This window comes from Tetrao urogallus (assembly GCF_951394365.1).
Source record: "Tetrao urogallus genome assembly, chromosome: 1".
Lineage (NCBI taxonomy): Eukaryota > Metazoa > Chordata > Aves > Galliformes > Phasianidae > Tetrao > Tetrao urogallus.
In genome coordinates this window covers 162,696,565-162,706,124 of record NC_136813.1, presented here as the reverse complement: position 1 = coordinate 162,706,124, position 9,560 = coordinate 162,696,565, and positions in this window count along the sequence as shown.

Here is a 9,560-nt window from a genome sequence, read left to right as displayed (position 1 = left end):
GATGCTGTAGATTTTGTCATTATTTTTCATTGCCTGTCTCTCCAACTTAAAGCAAATGCTGTGTGGCATGAGGTCCAGTTGCACCAGAACATACAGGCCTGTACCTTCTGGTCATATGGATGCTTTTCTGGAACCACATAGCCAGGAAACCAAAGACTACTACAACAGGGAAACAGAATAACCATGTGTCTGGTTGCCACCTATGCTATCATGAAATTTTTAATAACCAGCTGAATCAAAGCTACATGTCTTGCTTTGCTTACCTTCCTGTGGCTGCAGCTCATCATTAGATATTTTTCACAGCTACGTTGAGAAAAGCTGAAAAGCATAAACTGTGCTGAGGAAGTGACTGGCTGCCGTCTTGACAGCTAACTATGGGCACCAGAAGCCTTTTAGGAGCAAACCTATCAACTTTCAGTAAATGCCCTGACTGCTGGAAGATAAATATATTCAGGGCTTCAGGGCCTTGATGCAAGAAGGTAAGCAGTTGGGTGTAGCATGTAATTAAAGATTACAGCACAGTCTGAAAAACACATATATGAGCTGAATAAAGGTTAAGTATCACTTAGGGCATAATTAACTTTTTATGCCTTTTTTTTTCTTGAATTTGTGATTCTACATTTACTGTTTTTATGGCAGAGAGCTGTTTCTGTGATTGTAAACACAAATAGTCCAGCTGGCTTAGCACAGTCAATGAATACTATTTACCAATCAATACACACACTTTATGCTTTCAATGAGAATGAATCAACGAGCAGAAGAAATCTTCAAATGAGCTATCATGCCATCTCAACACATGCAGGACAAATGAGCCCAGAAAAAGCAAGGAGTTGTGGCAAACTTTGCTATTTCTGTCAGAGCAGAAGGTCATGACTTTTTTATTTCCTTTGACTCTGGATAGTGCTAGTGAGTCATTTCAAGGGAGAGAAGCTGCCCTGAGCCAAGGGTTGGCTACTGCTGTCTCTTTCTATCTGTTTATATTGGATTTTCACACCCTCTCTGTGTGCCTAGAGGTCTTGTGCTACTCTTTTTATAGCAACAGCAATGTACCAAAACATGTTAGCCTGGAAGACTATTTCCAGTTCGGGCGCTAGCTGTCAGTGGTTATCATTTTACCCCAGATACTGGATTTTGTGGCAATTCTGTGTAGTTCCAAAACTTCCTGTCAAAACTCACCTCATCAGCAGACTGTCGGGTAAGAAGGAGAACAGAACTCATTGTTAGCATTAGGCTGACAAGAGAAAAGCAGCCATGATCCTGTGTGACAGCTCAGATGATCCAGGTCTGGGATATAGGAAGCGAACTTCAAGCTGGGACCAAAATAATTGAAGACCTGAAGGATTTCTTTGCCAGCAGAAATAATTCAGCGGAGATAAAGGCCTTGTGCTCTCTTTCCCTTCCAGCATTTCTCTGCCCTCAAGCTGGGTCAGATTCAAAGCTTGTCAAATAAATTAAACAAATCAAATACAGTTCATAGCTTTCCCTTCACAAAATTCACTTTATGAATAGTCTGTGCATATTATCAAATCATTATTCCAGCTCTGTAATTATGAACAGGAAAAGGATATTTCATGCAAATTTCATCAAACACAATCTTCAATGAGTAGCTGCAACGTGAGCCTAGAAGTTGCTGTTAGGCTTTTTTCACTCCTAAGTCTCAGTTTTCATCCATCTTTTACAAGAATCTCCTGTCCTCCCAAGAGCTGCCGTGCACTTCTCCCTGCCCTCACTCTCCTACAAACCTAGAGCTGCCTTCTCTAGTAGGATAAAATATTTTGCTACAGACGAAGACAATCTCATCTTTCTGCTACAGCAAATTTTCCTAACTACCTCTGAAAAGACTCTGATGCTCCACCTCCTGGATAGTGTAGACACTCCAGCTCCACCACTGCTCTGCAATTTCACACTTTAGCAGTTTATTTCATAGACAGCAGTGACTGACAGCACATGAATGAGGGAATGCGAGAGAAGGGTTCACAAGAAGTGACAGGAGCTTCACATCAGCTTGATGCCCTTAACCTGGAACCTAATCTGAAGACTTAAATTTGAGATTGCAATATTAAGGAAGATAACTGGGTATGTCTGGAGGTGATGAGTCTAAGCAAGAAAGCTCCAGGGAAGAATGGCAACATACATGGAGGAGGTGGGAGACAGGCTGCAAAAGAACTATTAGAGAGAAGAGAATATTTATGGAAGTATTAATTCTCCTTTTTCCAAGGAAGAGTATTTATAAGAAAGTAGAAAGAAACACAGCAAAGTCACCCATGAGTCTAACTTCAGCCACAATTACCTGAAAAATATTTCCTGAAGGAAAATGAAGTTCTCTCTGAATGTCTCAGCTCATAGATAACATGTGGAAATTTTCTTGCTTTATTTTTGGACTGAGACATTGGATAGAGAAAACAGAATGTTTACATTAAAACAACAAATACTCAGTATCAGTGCTTGTAAATTAGTTCATTGAACAAGATTTTGTAGGTAGTAAGGCAGGAAGGTGATGGCTAATTTCTTATAGGGAGATCTTCTGTTGCAGAGTCTTTTTCTTCCGATATTCAGAGGCAAATTATGTTTAATTGTCACTTGTTTCTTTAACAACCTCCAGACAGATGCTCATCTCATTAAGCTTTGGAATTTGTCTGTGTGCAGTTTCTGTACCTGGGGCATTCTCAACACTGGGAGGTGGAAGACATTGAGGCGTGTGAAAATGCTGCTTTGGTCTATTGTTCAGAATTAATTTGCTGAATTCAAAATGTCCTTAAAGTCATGCTCTGACAGGCACATGGGCTATATTCAGGCAGGAACTGGCAATAAGAGCAAGCACTCTGGAGGATGGAAAGCATTAGCCCAGAGTAAATCAGCAGGGAAGAAGGGAATGAGGATTAGAACAAGCTCTGTTCCATGCATTAGGCAACTGGAAATGATAAATACACTTCTTTTATCTAGCTCTAAGGTTTTAGAGTCTTAGGATGAAGAACCCCACGTTGTCATACCTGGAAGCTGAATAACAACAGGGCCCATAGTATCTGAACACAATGGATTTCAAAGCTGATCCCTCCAACACCATTTTGCATCAGTGTTGCTGTAGCTGGAGAACTAAGCCTTATTAAATAATTTGAGATTGGATCTCTGGCTGCATGGTAAAGTGGGTTCCAGTTTCTATTAGTGCAAACCCTGTTGTAGAGCAGCTGAAGACTCCTTGGCTGTTTTATATGCAGCACGCAGGTATCCTGATCAAGACAAATTTCTTCATTGCTTCTGAAGCAGCAGAATTTTTCTGACTAAATCTGATAATGGGAACACTGACGGCAGGAATCCGTGCTTAATACAGATGGCTTCATATAAACCTGATACATAAAAGGCAAAAGCATGAAAGGACAAAGTACAAAGAGTAATTCTGAGAGGAATACTGGCTGAACTTATTAAAATAGACTGTGGGTTCAAAGTGGGCTGATAGGGTACATTCAGTTTCCAGCTTCTCCAGATTTTGTATAGAAAATACTTAATCAAATAAATTTTTTTAAAGTTTAATTTTATTGAAATAGATGTGTTGAATATTGAGTTTGAGACTAAAATATCAGAAGATTAAAAAAAAAAAAAGCTCATTGTGAATCCTGAAATGGAATTTCACATCTCTCATTTTTCAGCCTGACACTGAGCTCCTACATTATGCAGAGAACAAGCACTCACACAAGTACCATGCATCTCTTCTGTTTCCTACGTGATGTGCAGTGCCAGCTGACAGCCCTGTCTCCATGACAGCTCAAACATATACAATCTCTTCCTCCCTCTTAGATGAGACCTTTTCAGTCCACTTCAGGAAAAAGGCATCAGCTTCACCTAGCTGTAAAAGCCAGAAAGACAATCAAAAAGTGAGTTTTCTACTTCAAAGCATGCAATGTTGTTAGTTTGAACAAAGCATGCAAATCAAACTCCAAAGTATGTGTTTTAGCCAGAAATTGTATTTGGAATGTAGACAAAAATGAAGCAGATGATACTCCCAAGCTTTGTAGTGCAGTTGACATGCCTGAGGGATGGATGACATCCAGAGACCTAGACAGGCTTGAGCAATGGGCCCAGAGAACATTACAAGGTTCAATAAATCTAAGTGCAAGACCTTGCACCTGGGTTGTGGCAACCTTATTAGCATGAGCTGGGGGATGTAAAGATGGAGCACAGCCCTGACCATAGGACTTGCGGGTGCTGGTGGATGGCAAGCTGGACATGAGCCAGCAATGTGTCCTTGAAGCCCAGAAAGCTAACTGCATCCTGGGCTGCATCAAAAGAAGCATGGCCAGTAGCAGAAGGGAGAACGATGCTGCCCCTCTACTCAGCACTAGTGAGATCTCACCTGGAGTAGTGCCCAGATGTGGAGTGCTCAGTACAGGGAGACACAGACCTGCTGGAGCATGTCCAGAGGAGGGCCACAAAATTGATTCAAGGGATGGAACATCTGCACTATGAGAACAGGCTGAGAGAGCTGGGCTGTTCAGCCTGGAGAAGAGGAGGCTTTAGCTTCCTTTAGCTTCCTAGCCTACCTGAGAGCAGCCTTTCAGTATCTAAAGGTGTGACTTAAGAAAGAAGGGGACAGAATCTTCACGGGGTCTGTAATGATAGGATGAGGAGAAAAAAGAGGAGATGTAGTTTGGACATAAGAAAGTTCTTTATAATCAAGGGTAGCGAGACACTGGAGCAGGTGGTCAAGAGAAGTGGTGGATGCTCTGTCCTTTGAGACATTCGCAAAGGACTTGAAGCAACCTGATCTAGCTGAAGATGTCCCTGTTCATTGCAGTCTAGTTGGACTAGATGACCTTTAAGGGTCCCTTCCAACTCATACACTTCTATGATTCTCAGAAAAGCTCTAGGTAAGTAAACCCTCACTTGCTGTCATCTGTATCCATTTTCAGCAGCACTCTTTCAAGTACAGCTGCAGGTGAGAGACAGAGCAGAGGCCCTCTCATAAGATCAATAGAGCTTGAAGCTTCAAAACTGTTCAAGGAGTGAATCTTCTAGTTCCTGCTTTTAATTTTAGAGTTCAAACACATTGTGGCCTTATACTCAACACTGCTGAAAAAGTAATTCAGATTTCAGAAGCTAGCTGAATCCCAGTGCTGCAGATACTTACACCATCTGACAGAACCTGGCTCTTATCAGGAGAAAATGAGATCGCAATGGGCCAGGCAGTGTATGCAATGCTAAGGGCACAGGGATGCTGCTGCAGTGTGCTGTTCCTTTCTTTCAGAGTCTCACTATTTCTGCTGCTTGGCTGTCCTGTGCTCTGGGCTCAGTTATGTGACCAGCTAAAGGAGCCTGAAACCCAAAAGTAGAGAGCTGTCACATTCCCAGTGCAGGAAATACAGGCATCTTATTAGAGGAGAGTGAAGTGACCGAAAACAGTGCTTCAGTTAGCAAAGCATGAGATGTGACAGGCATGTTTTCACTTGTAATACTGCACATGAAGTTCTCCCTTAGTTCAACCAATGCTTGCAGATCTTTGGGTGACAGATGCCAGCTTTACCACTCAGACATTCTTGTCTATAGAAGAATGAAGCATAAAACAGAGGAAAAGAATTTACCAGATATCTGAGGATTAAGAATTTATTTAATGCCTTTTCATTGCTACAGATTATAAGGAAATATACCCTGTTTTCTTGACAATATTGCATTAGTTATTTAATACAGTGTAACCCTGTGACAGCCTAATTTTCACAACTACAGGAATCCAATCACAAAATACTAAGAAATCCCAACTCCAGGGACAGGACTGGAGCCCTCAAGGCTCATGTTCTGCACAGTGTTACACAACACCTTCAGCATACAATAGAAAGTGAGACTTCAGATGATACCTGTAGGGGTTGAGCTGCTTGAAACCAATTACAAAAGAGGGAAGGCAGCAGAAAAGACAATGTTCTGAACCTGTCTGAAAACCAAGACAAATTCAGAGACAGATTCAGCACAGTGTGACATGTAATGGAAAAAAACTCAGGACATAAAAAGGAATAGACATATATAGAAAACACATCTTCACTGTTGCAATCTGACCAAACCGAGTGCTTAAGAGAGATTACAACAGTGAAAATCAATTTCACCTTTTATTCCAAAAGTTTCACTTTCCCTTATCATAACCAAAAAGCAGGTAAAGACAGACTAAGCACTCACGCAGCTCCAGGACCTTTAGCAGACTTGTTACTCACGTTAATGTTGAATGAAGACTAGGTTTAAACATACAATACGTTTCTGAGGAGTCAGGGTAGTTTTCTGCTCAAGAATAATCAATAGCAGTGGCTTTTGCTTGGTAAATTTTTCAACTGAGAAATACACGTTGAGAATGTGATCAAAAGATCATGTAAACACGCAATACCATCGGTTCCGTAAGATCAGAGAAAGAAACATACGAGATCGTCAGCTGCTACATAAGTTCCATCAATCAGACTTTACAATAACATACCTTAAAAATCAGCTGAGGCAGGCTCTATAGCAGTATTAACAGTTGTATTTGAAAACTGGCACACAGTCGACGTCTGTTTTTAAACAGAAAGACAAGGGAGAAGCATTGAGGACTTCAAGAGCAGAGTTTGAGAGCTTCAATTTTTAATTCTAAAAGATACTTTTGAACAAACACTCAAACAGTTTCTCAACAGTAACTGACATCAGTTGTCCAAAACCAACTTACATTAAAGTTATATTTTTCCAATAGTAATCTAAGGCTAGTAGTAATTAAAATACTTTGATGTCCGGCTATCTCAGGACGTTCTTATAAGCAAGACAGGGAAACAGAACTCAGATTAAACTACTACTATATGAATGCAAATTATCAGAAATAAGCAAAACAACAGTCTACTGTCAAAAGAGAAAGCTGGAAAGATGTAATGCAAAAATATTTTCTAGGATCACTTCCAATTCTCACTCAGTGCCTAGCTGACAAAATAAATAGAAAATATGGAATTTGGATGTCTCCCAGACTTACTGGAGAACAATATTCAATATAAAAATGTTTGCAATAAGAAGTCTAGAAAAATATTCTTTTTACTTATCAGCATTAAATGCTAAGCTCACACCATAGGCCTCAAAATTTAAGTCTGAATCAGCTACTGCAATGGATAAGACCCCAAATTTTTGACACATTGGATACTACAGCATTCTAGCATAGCACAAGGCTATAAGCTATTCCACAGAATTTAGTTTTCTTTAGCTGCATTAGGCATTTTCCTCTACCAGCAGAAAGCAACCACTGAGAGGATTAATTAATAAATAAATACTCTCTCCCTCCAAAAATAATTCTTTACTTGATTTATTTCAGATCTCTTTTTTTTTTTTTCCATGTTTCGTTTAACTTTTCCATTCAGAGATTTAGGAATAACTTTAGCAATTTAGAAGGTAAAAAAAATACTGCCATCTCCTGGAGAAAGCCAATCTTGCAGATCTCTGAATGCATTCTGCTGTCTATCTAGCATTTCCACGCAACCTCAGGCACTTAGCAGGTTACTATCAGGCACTGCATTCAGAAATGCCAACAAAAACTGGAGTAGAATGCAATCTGCAATATACATTCTCTAGCCCAAAGTCAGTAGCAACGCGAACCAGGTCTTCCCATCCACCCCAACAAATTCTACATGTGAACAGATTCTTTTCAATCAGCCCTCCTTATCATCATATGAGTATCGAAGATCCACCTACATAAAAGTGGAAGAGGGACCAGAAACCAAACACAACACTTTGTTCTCATTAAATGCACAGCAGACTGAATGGAGCTGTGGGATTCCTGACCTACAGTTTTCAAATCTTTCCAGTATCATTTTGTTTTCACTGTTAAGCATCAGTAGATCCATTACTTGTTTTTCTCAACAGCCTTCAAGCAAGAGTTTCTGAGAACACAACAAATGCTCTATGAGCATACCCTAGTCAGGTAGGCATCTGTGTTCCTGGATCATTGAACAGCTCACATGACAAGAATATCAGTCCATTAGAGAATATTCTATACCTACAAAGGCACATAAAAGTTTCTTCTATAACAACTTTCATTGCTATTTAAATATACATATATATTGCTATTATTAACAAGCAACATTCATGACACATTATCAGTAATGATTTACAGTGGGGAGAAAAACAGCTACTTACCAAGTAATTGGGGTCACACCTGGTAACAAGAGTCTGTGTTGTAGGTAGGCTGCAAACTGCATTATATAAAGGCTCATCCATTTCCTTAACAACGCTGGCTGTTGTCCTTGTGCTAGTTCTGTTTCAGAATAAATTTAAAGCTACCTTATGAATCAAGTGCTCCACTTGTTTCAGCTACACAGGCCCTGCCTGTATACAATCCCCAGAATATATATGAAATACTACACAGCTGTTAATGCTTTAAAATTGTTCTTCTAATACCAACTAAACAGAAAATAACATTCATACTTCTGTTAATTCAGCTTGGAGCAGGCGTACAAGTAACGTGCCTGTATTCTTACAGTGGCAGGGAAGGATACTGAGAGGAGCAGGAAAACCCACCTTATAAACACATGGCTGAGAGGCTGGTACAAATGCAAGAATTTTGGGCTCTTTGATCATGGGGCGGTCTACTCGGCACCTGGCATGAGGTCTGCCAATGGGTATCACCTATCCCAAAGAGGGAAACAGATCCTTGCCCAGGAGGCTGGCAGGTCTTGTAGAGAGGGCTTTAAACTAGCTATGAAGGGGGAAAGGGATAAAACTAGGCCCACTTGAGATAATTAGTTTGGGGGAGCGGTAATGGGATTAGGGGTGAGGCGAAGGGCTCAGCTGAAGTGCATCTATGCCAATGCATGCAGCATAAGCAACAAACAAGAATAGTTGGAAGCCATTGTGCGGCAGGCTTTGACCTAATTGTGCCATTATGGAAACATGGTGGGACTGCTTCCATGACTAGAGTGCTGCAATGGCTGGCTGGCTCTTCTGGAAGCATTGGCAAGGAAAGAGGGGTGGCAGCATGGCTCTCTATATTAGAGAATGCTTTGATGTTACTGAGCTTGTGGCTGGGGATGATAAGATCAAATCCCTATGGGTAAAGATCAGGGGTAGGGTTAGAGAGATTTAGGCTGGACTTCAGGAAATACTACGTCTCTGAAAGAGTGGTCAGGCACTGGAATGGGCTGCCCAGGGAGGTGGTGGAGTCACTGACCCTGGAGGTGTTCTATGAACGTCTGGATGTTGTGTTGAGGAATATGGTTTAGTGAGAACTATTGGTGATTGGTGGATGGTTGGACTGGATGATCTTGTAGGTCTTTTCCAACCTTGGCGATTGTGTGTTCTTGGAAGTTTGAACCCTTTTTTTTTTTTTTTTTTTGAACAGAACATATCAAAAGGATGAAAAAAGTATTGGTCAAGCATAGAAAACAGGAAAATTTTTGAAAGTAATATGTTACTACTACTCAAGCAATTAAAGTACACTTTGTAAGAGATGTTACTTTCATCCTCTATTTATGTGAACAGTATGAAAAATCTACAATGGCTTTGCCTGATGTTATTTCTTATCTAAGAATTTAATGTGATACCATGCCTTTCTCTTTATACTGATTTGCTTTCTGAGCCTT